This window comes from Natator depressus, chromosome 1, assembly GCF_965152275.1.
Source record: "Natator depressus isolate rNatDep1 chromosome 1, rNatDep2.hap1, whole genome shotgun sequence".
Taxonomy (NCBI): Eukaryota; Metazoa; Chordata; order Testudines; family Cheloniidae; genus Natator; species Natator depressus.
This window is the reverse complement of record NC_134234.1, coordinates 152,097,265-152,108,765: the sequence shown is the minus strand read 5'-3', so window position 1 is coordinate 152,108,765 and position 11,501 is coordinate 152,097,265.

The following is an 11,501-nucleotide window of genomic DNA, read 5'->3' as shown; positions in this document are numbered from 1 at the left end:
AGGGAAGATATCAGTGTCTTAAGGACCTAACTGGCTCCTACTACTTCTTCAGTTGACTGCCTGTTCTCCTCAAGTGGGTCCAGGGAAGCAGAAGGAAACAAGAAGCTCTCTGACAAGCTGGTGTTAATCAGCCCAAGCTCCTGGGGGTGCTAGAGAAGTACATAAGAGGCTCCTCCTCCTCTCTCTCCCTGCAGCTCCTGCTGCTTTCTGTTATTCCCTCTCACCTTTTCTCCTGCCTGCCTGTTATGTCTCTTGTGCCCTCCTTCCTTCAGCACAGCGCTCCACCATCTATGTGCATCTAGAGCAGAGAGAATACATATGCACCAGACACAATTTTCTACGCTCTGGGTCCTAGCAGTGCCCCGCTCCCTCAGTCTGGCACCTGAGGCAGCTGCCTCGGTTCGCCTTGTGGTAAGGCCAGCCCTGGCCATCATACAGTTCTACTACACTGAACTTAATTTCTCAATCATCAGTCTATAGTGACTGCTGTTGCAGAGTTCAAAGGTGTAGTACTGTAGTGTGAATTAATTTTTTGTAACTTTTAGTAGCTTTTCTTAAAACACTGGTAGCTAACATCAAAATTAATAGAGCAATTCACTCCCTTTTGAATCAATCTGAATAACTCCGATGAGCAGTATGCAAAAGAGAAGTAAATAACTGTAGAAATGCAAGCTGGTGGCTGCTTAATCTTACAGACATCAGCATATGCCAGTTAATACCCATCAGTCCTCTTCCAACTTGGAATGGTCCAACACCATATTTCTTGACTCCCGTGTATTAGCAGAACCATTTATATTTCCTGCCTGCCAGAATAGACACATCACATGATTTAAGGGTGAAAATCTCTTCTTGTTTCCACAGACTGAGACTCAAGTCAGAAAAGATAAGAATAGTTTGCTTTTTTGTTCAATCTCTCTTTATGGGCCACTGCCCGCACTTATCCTTTTCTCACAAGTCCAATATACTGTGCCAAAGATTGAAGAATTAAAAGGTTTGGTCCTGCATGCTGAACCAATGGCAAAAGGCCTTGGCAGTATAAACTGCATCCCTTTTGGGTCCCGTTTCAAGAGTTCACTTAGCAACTCTTCCATAAACATACGGCACAGAGGGGAGCAAAAGCAGACTAGAATGGGTCAGGGAACAGAGAAGATGGGGAGTGGCACTTCCTTTGCATGTTCTTAAGCTGTCTGTGGGACCTTGCAGCAGCCTCTCTCCTCCCATTCTAAGGTTTGGGACTCTGTAGCATGGAGAAAGAGGGGAAGCAACAACTATCCTTGGCATGCTCACTATAGACCATAGTGGCTATTAGTACAAGATTTAATGTTGCTTTTACCTGTGCCTCCCTTATGAGAGGGGCCATAGTATTGTGTGGCCAGAAGACGAGCCCAATAGGTGCAGATCATGCTGGCATGGAGTAATAGAAATTGGGAAGCATTATAAAAATGCAGATTCATTTGGATACACCAGATGAAGGCCTCAGTCCTGCAGACACTTAAGCACATGCTTAATTTTACATATGAGCATAGTCCCAGTGAGTTCCTCAGGGCTACTTATGGGCTTGATCCTTCAAGGTGTTGAGTATGTTGGCCCCAAGTCAACAAAGCACATACTTTAAGTACACGAATAGTCCCAATTACGTCAATAAGACTACTCACATGCTTCAAGTTAAGCACTTTGGTGGACTGGGGCCATCATGCTTAGCATGTTTCAGGATTGAACCTTATGTATTTAAATGTCTGCAGGATTGGGACCCAACTTGCTACTTGGCACTTTTACAGCCACTTCCCAGAAATGTTCCTTACCCCTCAAAGAATAGTTGAAGTGCTTAAAATTGACCTTGCATCAAATAAAGACCAAAAGGGAATATTTAATTTTTAGTCAAGAACTAATTTAAATCCTTCTTTTTCATATGATTGCTCATGGGACTATTTCTTAAATTAATCTTATGCTATACTTAGGGCTACTGTGTCAATTGTGAAAAGAAAAATTAACGCGCAAAGAGAAAAAGGTGAGGGGAAAATCAGACTGAGTTGTAGCATTATCTCTAGTAAGCAGAGCAGAAGAAGCTACCAACTTTCTATTATTTGTCACTTGAGGTTAAAACTGAAGAAAAAAGGCAGAAGAAGGTCTTTTGATACAGTCCTTATCATAGAGAGAATTCTGGACTTGCTACAAAATTTTAGCAAATTAGACCTGAGGCATTAAATTTAAAAAGACTTGGTTTCACTCTATTAGAACAAGAGTATAAATTCTCTAGTGAAATTAGTTACATTTTCACATTTAGGTCTAGAACCTCCTGAGTGTTAAACTTAGGCAAATATTTTTATTCTTTTTAAGTTAGAATGTAAATGGCAGTACTAATTATTTACCCATTATACCTGCAACAAATTATTTGTTTAAACATTAGTTTTGGAGAATGAGCTTCAGCTTTGAATATTAATGGTAGCTATGGGATTGTAACTATTCATAGATTTCAGACTTGTAGATACAAGATTTGAGGCCACTTTCTTTTCCCTAATATGTCCTTAAGACAGCAGTCTCAAACTGTGAGGCTGGCCATTCCAGATACGCCCTTCTTACTTGCAGGAGAGGTGCAAACAAGAGGTGCAAGCTAGTCTAGGAAAAACAGAAACTTTTTCTTAAGTGAAATAATCTAATATGACTCAACAGGAGGACCATTCTCTTGAATACTGTAATTACATGCAAATGAATCTACATCTTTCATTACATGATCACATATTGGGTTTTTTCCTCTGCCTCACTCTTCACAGGATGGGTGGAACTCAGGGAACAAGGCAGCTGTTCCAATATTTCTCTTTATCTTCATCATTCAATGTGTGGTACCATGCCTTATTCGCTGCACATCATCCATGCACTGTACCAAATAATAAATTATTCATTTTCTCATAGTCTCTTCTAGGGTGCTCATAACCACAGCATGAGTGCCTCAAATGTTGGATAGTGTCTCCACATCTCCCCTATGACATCAGAGTGTTGTTCTCCCTATTTTACTAATGGGGAAACTGAGAAACTTGGCTGAGGCAACAAAATGAATTACTGGCAGACACAGGATTAGAATTTAGCACCTCCTGACTCCCAAATCTGTACTCATTTCACTAAACCAAACTGGATTAGTGCCAGAGGTGCTGAGCATCCACTGATCCCATTGACTTTAATTATAGCACTTGGGCAAATTAGGCATTCAGAATGAGGAACACAGAATTACTAGCCACCTGTCAAAATCTTGATTTAAATGACTTGTTGAGCATCACATAGAAGTCTGTGGCAGAATAGAATTGTGTTTGAGTGTTTGTCCATATATATAATATGCCACTGTTGGTGCACATGTTCTCCAGACACTTGAGTTTGGATTCTTCTGGCCAACAGTGTCTGTTCAGGATCTGTGCCTGTGCCCTGAGTGTCCTCATGCCTCCAACCCATGGTGGAGAGGGTGGAATGACCCCAACTGACTCTGCCCATAGCTACAAGTTGGAACATGTGGCGTCCAAGCCTTTTCACTCACGGTGTGGTGTACCAGTCGTTTTGTAAATAGATAGGTACTTAGTTAGTCACTAGTGTTAGTTCAGAGATTTTTTTGTTGGACTGGGGCCAGCATGCTTAGCATGTTTCAGGATTGAACCCTATGTATTTAAGTGTCTGCTGGATTGGGACCCTGTTGCTTTTACAACCATTTCCCAGAAATGTTCCTTACCACTCTCAGAATAGTAGAATTGCTTAAAAATGACCTTGCATCACAAAAAGTAGCATGGTATCACCAGGTCATTCTGATTTTTGTTTATTTTTTTTGGTAGAAGGCCTTTTCCTCTGTAACAAGAATAAAACCTGTTTTATTTTCGTCTGAGAATCTGCCCTTGTATTGGGACCAGTCATGACTGAATGCAAACCTCCAGGCTTTAAGAAATGCCTTTTATGTGAGGTGGTAATGCCTCTTAATGATGAACACATCAGACTGGAGGTGGGCAAACTACGGCCCGCAGGCCACATCCAGGCTGCGGGACCGTCCTGCCCGGCCCCTGAGCTCCCAGTTGGGGAGGCTAGCCCCCGGCCCCTTCCTCGCTGTCCCCCCTCCGCTACAGCCATTGCTCTGGCCTGCTGCTCCTGCCGGGCAGCCCAGTGGTGGCGTGACTGGCTCTGGCCAGGCGGCGCGGCTTTGCTGCTCTGAGCAACATGGTAAGGGGTGGGGGGGGTTGGATAAGGGGCAAGGAGTCCTGGGGGGCAGTCAGGGGACAGGGAGCAGGGGGTGGTTGGATGGGGCGGAGATTCGGGGGGCGGGCAGTCAGGGGACAGGGAGCAGGGGGCGGTTGGATGGGGCGGAGATTCAGGGGGCGGGCCTGTCTGGGGGCTGGGATGTAAATAGGGGTCGGGGCAGTCAGGGGACAGGGATCGGAGGGGGTGGATGGGGGGGTGGTCCTGGGGGGTGGTTAGGGGCTGGGGTCCCAGGAGGGGGTGCTCAGGGGACAAGGCGCGTTGGATGGGTTGGGAGTTCTGAGGGGGGCAGGAAGTGGGAGGGGGCGGATAGGGGGTGGAGGCCAGGCTCTTTGTGGAGGCACAGCCTTCCCTACCCGGCCCTCCATGTAGTTTCGCAATGCCGATGTGGCCCTCAGGCCAAAAAGTTTGCCCACCCCTGCACCAGATGCTTATTGTGTTGGGTGAGGGAAATATAAGATGGGCTATTTGTAAATCTTTTTCAAAGAGCTGAAGATGTTCTTTTTGGAGAAGTCAATGCATTCCTCTTCAGCCTCTGGAGTAGCTAGAGCAGAAATTCCTGAGTACTCATAATCAAAACGTGCTCCTGCTGGCTCCTCTGCTCACAGAATTGAGATAACCACTCTTAAGATTTGTCCTCCTTACCTGGTAAAATCTCAGGAGACAGGAAAGAGCACAAAGCCCACAAAAGGAAGATATCTGTCTCCTTCACCAGATCCTTCCTCAAGGAGCCACAAATCCTGTCATATCTCAGCAGAAAATGACCCAAGATAGGTCCTTCTGGCAACCATTCAGGCACCAGTCACTGTGCATCTAGACCAGTTTCCTCAGTATCACAGAAATCCTCTGGTACCAATAGCCGTAGTACCAGAGATAAGTGGTGGAGACTACCCCAGTATTAATACCATCTAATCAACTGACTTATTTGATACCAAAATCCTACACGACTTCAAAGGACCTATCCTATAGTTTCTTCAGTAGTGGGCTCCCTGCTGTTGGCAGTAGTGAAGTTACCTCTGGTATGGACTATTGTTCCTACACTAGTACCAAGCACATCAGTAATACCAATCAGAGCACAGTCTTCTGGTTCTCCCAGTACTCCAGATGGAACTGCTCCTTCTCTCCAAGAGGAGTACTCCTCCTTTTTCTTTGGCTCTGATGATTCATTCCTTGGCATCTAGACATTCAGGGCATTACACACCATTGAGAGTGTAGAGTAGAGCTAGGTGGGAAATGGTTTTTCCATCCCCTGAAAATTTTCACCATACTGAAAAAGTTTCCCATCCTGAACTGGTACAACTAGTCTATCTCAAGTTTTCATGAATCAAAAATCGGGAGGGGGATGGGGATTTTGGTTTGGGTCAATTGAAACATTTCATTTTTGGTTATGACCACTTATTTCAACCATTTATTCCCAACTACAATTATCTTAAATTCTTAAACAAAAAGTCTTTTTGAACAGGAGAACCCAAATTTTTTGTTCAAAAAATGTTGAAATGAAAAGTGTTGATAACTTCAAAAAACCCAACATTTTTCCATGAAAAGTTTTATTTTAAATGAAAATTCATGATAAATTGATCCATTTATGAAAGGGATTATATGATTGGGTTGCCTGGAATAACAGGGGACTGGATTTGATGCCCCAGGTGGTCACATCCAGTCCTATGAAGGTCAGACTAGAAAGCCAACATCTGCTTCCCAAGCCAGGGCTAAATCCACTTCTCTATCAGTTCACAAAAGGGCATTGTAGCCAGAGAATCTGCCCACTGAACAGACTAGTCATGGCTTTGTTGAGGAGTCCTAGGCAGAGAATTATCCTGACCCAGTACCTATCTCTTTATCTCCTGGTGTGGCTGTGGAACCCATATTATCTATCTCAGTCCAGCTGAGTACAAGACGTTCTGGACTTGCTGCATAGGAAGGCTAATCCACTGGCAATTCCAGTGGAAGTGAACCAAGAGAAATTGCAAAAGCTTTTGGATATCTTTCACACCTCTGTGCCTGGATATCTTGCAGTGCCCATCAATGAGGGGGTTTTAGACCAGCTAAATTGCTCTGGCAGATGTCTGCTTCTCTGATGCAAACATCAAAAATTGCAGATCATTGCTATAAAGTGCTTTTCCAGGGCTCTGAGCAATTTTTTCACACGACTGAGTCACTGGTTGTCACAATGGCTAACAAGAGGTGTACATACAATCAACAGAAAGCTACACCTCAAGACAAGGAGCTCAAGAAGCTAGATTTATATGACTGGAAAAATATCTACATCAAGTCACCAATTACTAGGCCTTACTGATGAAGTACAATTTAAATTGGGACTTCACCTGTTCACTGGAAGACTTCCTCAATATATCAGAGAGGAGCTTAAGGCCTTGATTTTCAAAGGTCAACTTCAGGTGCATATATCCCTCCATGTGGCCCTGGATACTGTTTACACAGTTTCTAGATCCCTGGCAACCTCAGTTACCATAAGGAGACCCTCATGGCTCCAGTCATCAGGAGCTACAAGTTACAATTGAGGTTTTTCATCTGAAGGATCTAAACTTTTTTTGTAAAGACAGATGAGGCTTTACACTCTCTGAAAGACTCTCGGACAAGATTGAAGTCCACAGGAGTCTGTGCCCCTACACAAAAAGCAGAAACACTTTACGCCTCAACTACAACAGAGGCAGTCATTCTATACCCGTGTAGACAACCTGAACCACTGAGGAAGCACCAGAAATCTCGGAGGAGGAAATAATCTGGCTTTACACCATGTCGTCACACCAGCCGCATCATCAAGGTAGCAGGTAGAAGATTTGACACCTGGGTCAAGAGCAACATACAAATTCTGTTGATCTTCCTGTTATATCCCTTCCATTAGGAAATCATATATTTCGTTTCTATGGGATTTGGAACACCACCACTATGGAGATGTTGGAAAACACAGAGGTGGACTATCCAAATTCACACCCTCCCTAATACCTTCCCACCTTCCCCATCCCTTTTCAGGGACCCCTCTGACAAAACCATGTTACATCAGGAGGTGCAATCACTTCTAAATATTGGAGCAGTGGAAGTAGTAACTCAAGAACATAGGGAAGGGTTTCTACTCTCTTTACTTTTTAATCCTCCCTCCCCCAAAAAGGGGGCTCATGCGCTGTTCTGGATAACTGAACATCTTCATTCACTGGTGCATTCATGATAGTAACTCTAGCCTCAGTAATTCCAACCCTACATCAGCACACCTGTTTGTTTCAAGTGTCTGATTTCCAACTCATCAGCATTGTGCAACACAAGACTCTGCATAACATAACTAATTCAAAATAATGTGGCAAAAGCCTCTTAAAGGTACAGTTCTCCACACCTTTCTTCCCCAGCCTAATAAAACAATTAACAATCATTATTAACATTATATGTATTTGAAATTCTGTATTACCAACCTGCTAACTAAACAATTGGTCTCTGAGGTGTCCTATATTGTTACATGAACCTGCAGATCTCCCCTGAGACATCAGTATCACTGTTGGCAGGAGGCAGTAAGACCATTAGTTGTGCTTGTGTCATATGATGGGACTCAGCCCTCTGAACCTGCTATGGTTATTGCCTCTCTGAGACCTTCTCAGGCAAGATGGCCAACTCAGTGCCCTTTATCTCCCTCTCTTCTGCAATTTGTAGAAGATGTTACCTATTCATCTGTGGTATGTATTCGTCTGGGGTGACAACCTCATGATCGTGGGGAAACCTCTTGTGGCACCACTGCTATTTGCAACCATTGTTTCCCATAATAGACATGCACAGTGTAATTTTCATTAAGCAGCTCCCAGAACCCCAGTTTGAGTTTCTTTTGCCTCATCTGTCTCTTTATACATATGTATATCCCATGACTCTGGTATCAGTTTCTAACACTGCAGGCATCCTTGTTTTAAGTTTTCTGTTGAACAAAATGTCAGCAGGCAACAACCCATGTTTCCTTGGTGCCATTCTGGAATTTAACAGTGCTAAATAAAGATCAGAGTCCAACTCCACAGCCCTTTTCAGTAAGCTTTATTATTTTAACAGTTTTACACCAATGCATTTAATTGGGAATAATAGGGACTGGGTCATTACCTGTCTAAACCCATACTTTACTGAAATATGCTTAAATTCATGCCCACTAAACTGTGGCCCATTGTCAAACATTACCATGTCAGGTATACTGAGTCTAGCGAAAATAGATTTTATATGTACAATTGTCTAACTGTAGTTTCTTCTAGTATGGTTACCTCAGGGAAGTGAGAAAACAAGCCTAGGACAAGAACATAGCTTTTTTCCAGCCAACATAAACAAATGTATGCCTATTTTGTTCCTGGGTGTCAATTTTCCTTATGCCATCAACATGGGCTCTTTTGCTTGACTTGGCCTATATTTTTGGCATATGTGACAAGTCTTAACAACATTCTCAATATGTCACTGTTTATTTGAGGCCCCTATATTATGTCTCAGGCCCTTCTTGTAGATTTTTTGTTTCTCAAATGACCTCCATGTGTCCTTTTTAACATTTTTCTGTGACATCTTAGGAATCATCATCCTGATGCCTTTAAACAAAATCTCATCTGGGACTGAGAGCTCCTCCTCTAACTGATGATAGAAGCTGGGAATATGCTGTTCCAGCCAGCCTGTGTGCTAATAGCCCTTATTACTTTCTGATGTACACCTCTGTCACATTCAGACCACTGCCTCCCCTTTGCATTTAAGTCAGGGCACACTTCTGATGCCATCAGTGTACAGGGACCCATAAATTTTGTCTGCTCATGGAGTTTGCACCCTGACACTATACTGTGCAGTTTATGGCTCCCTATCAGTGGCCTAATAGGCCATTAAGATTATTTCTTATCAACAATTCATATACAGATGAAATATATGAGTTGGAGAGCAAAGTATCAGTGGCACTGTTGTGCTCAGACTGAGTCTGCATACCATGCATATGTTAGAGAGAAGAACATTCTGGGGATGTTGGTTCTCCACCATAGCATCTGCAATCAGCAGAAATGCTCTGGGAAGTGGATCACCTAGTAATCCAAGCATCTTGTGCCCAAAAACAGTTGGCTATTTCATGCTGCGAGGCATTTTCTACTATAAGATCAGTTGGATTCAGATCAGATTGGCCCCCTTCCTTGTACGTAAACCATCGCAGAAGGGGACAAATGTAAACTCTTCTCTGCTTGTATTTCAACCACTTTTATTAAACAAACTTTATTGGGTTCTGCTGTCAAGATTCAACCAACAATTTTTAAGTTAGACCATGTGATGCCGATAGCTTGGGGAAGCATTTGTAGAATATGTTAAAGAACATATCCACTTTTTGTAAAGATTTTCTGTCTGAGGTACTTCTAGATCATCGATTGTTTTGAGTCACTTCTCATCATTACTTCATCTGCTTATTTGAAATGATGACTGACAAATTCTGCCTAGTGTGTAGTTATTCATCATTTGCAACCTCTTGACCATATTATTGCAAAGAGCTCTGCTTAAGGCCATTTGTGAAGACCACTCAGCTGCTTCAACTAGGGCAGAATTTGGAGGCTCACCTGCTTAGCAGTGTGAACTTTAGGGAACATAACACCTCTTCATTAAAGGCTTTCCTGGCTTCATCTTCGCTTACAGATACAAGTCAAGATGCTGATTTTCATCTATAGTTTGGGCCCTAAATACATCGAGGTGTCTCACCCCATGTATTACCACAATGCTGGCGATACAATGTAGTTGCTTTCACTGTTTCTTTTAACTATCTGGGGACAGTAAGCAGGGTGTTCTTCGTGAAGGGTCCTCAGTTCTGCAACCTGCAGCAGCTGCCAAATCTGATTTTCAGAATACCATGTGGGATGACTGTACGAAGTTCGTCTTACTTAATGTTAATAAGTTTTAATAACTGTATCCTGAGCTTTTTTAATAAACTTTTTTTTTATAAACAATAATATTTTCCCTAGGGAAAAATCTCAGAACTCCCCGATAAATGCTTTAGCTTCCTTCTGAAAACTACCTTTTCAAACTCTGGCTAAAAAATACCTGTTAAGCAATTTAGAATATGCTTCTGCATAGGGTTTTGTAGAATTCCAAAAGGTTTATGGAACAGAATGTACCAGCCATTAGCTTTTTTAAATTTGAAACTCACTCCATACTTGACACCTTACTACTTTATAATGCATCCTAAGTGAAATGGTACAACAAGAAATGGCATTTAGGCTCCCCCATCAACAATGATCATCTACAGTGCACTGTTTAAAAAGGTCAATCAAGGCTCGGAGGACTACTATGGGGGTTGTCTTTTCTCCTTTTATAACTAGAGGGGCTCAACTGTGCCCAGTTTTAGGGGAAGGAGGCTCTCTACATTCCTTCTGAAACTGCTCGTGTGATTGTTACAGGAAACGATTTTGACCATCCTGTGGAGTGGGCAATAAATGGCGATTTAAATGGCCATTTCCCTGAGCTAAGAGCAAAGCACCTGATAATGCGGCGGGAGGGCTGTCACCTTAGTTGCGATCCCACGTCTCCCTGAACCGCCTTCGCCTTGCCGTCTGGCAGCGGTCACGGCTAGAGAGAGATTAGGGAGGGTTTCCTCTTTCCCCCTCAGTTTGTCCCCTCGGGCCGCTGCCAGCCCTCGCTGCACGGTCCGTCTTGGCCGGCTTCCCTGCCCTGCCAGCTCCCTGGAGGCGCCTGTCAAACCCCAGCGCCGGGCCGAGGGACCAGCCGCTCTCAGCACCGCTGCGCTGCCCGTGGCACTGAGCGCACGCGGCCGCTGGCCTCCGACAACCACCTTCGCCCTGAGGCGAAGCGGGGAGCGGGGCGCAGCCGCCCAGCCTCGCGGCTCCCATCCCCCTGCTTCTCAATGGGCCACACGCAGCGCGCGCCTCGCAGGCTCGGAACCCGGGCAGGGAACGACCCCGCCCCTCCCGAGCTCCATATGGGAGCCTACTGCCTCCGCCCGGCCCTTCACTTCCCATGACGTTATGTGGGACCGCGGCGCGCCTGCGCACAGGGGCCAATCCCTGTCTCCCGGAGTAGTGGGCGTGGCTCTGCGCGCGGTTGTGGCGAGAGTGGGGGTGGGGGGGCGCGAAGAGCCCGCGTGCGTGCTCAGTGGGGGGCGCGCGCCTGCTCGCTTGCGTGACGGACTGGGAAAGTGTCGGTGGTGGTGCGCGCGCGCCCGCCGGTAAAGCGCTTATCGCTGCCGGAGTTCGGGTCGGGGTCGCGCTTGCCTCCCCCCCCCGGCGCGTGCACCACGAGGAACGAGGCGGCGCTGCCCGCTGCCGCTACAC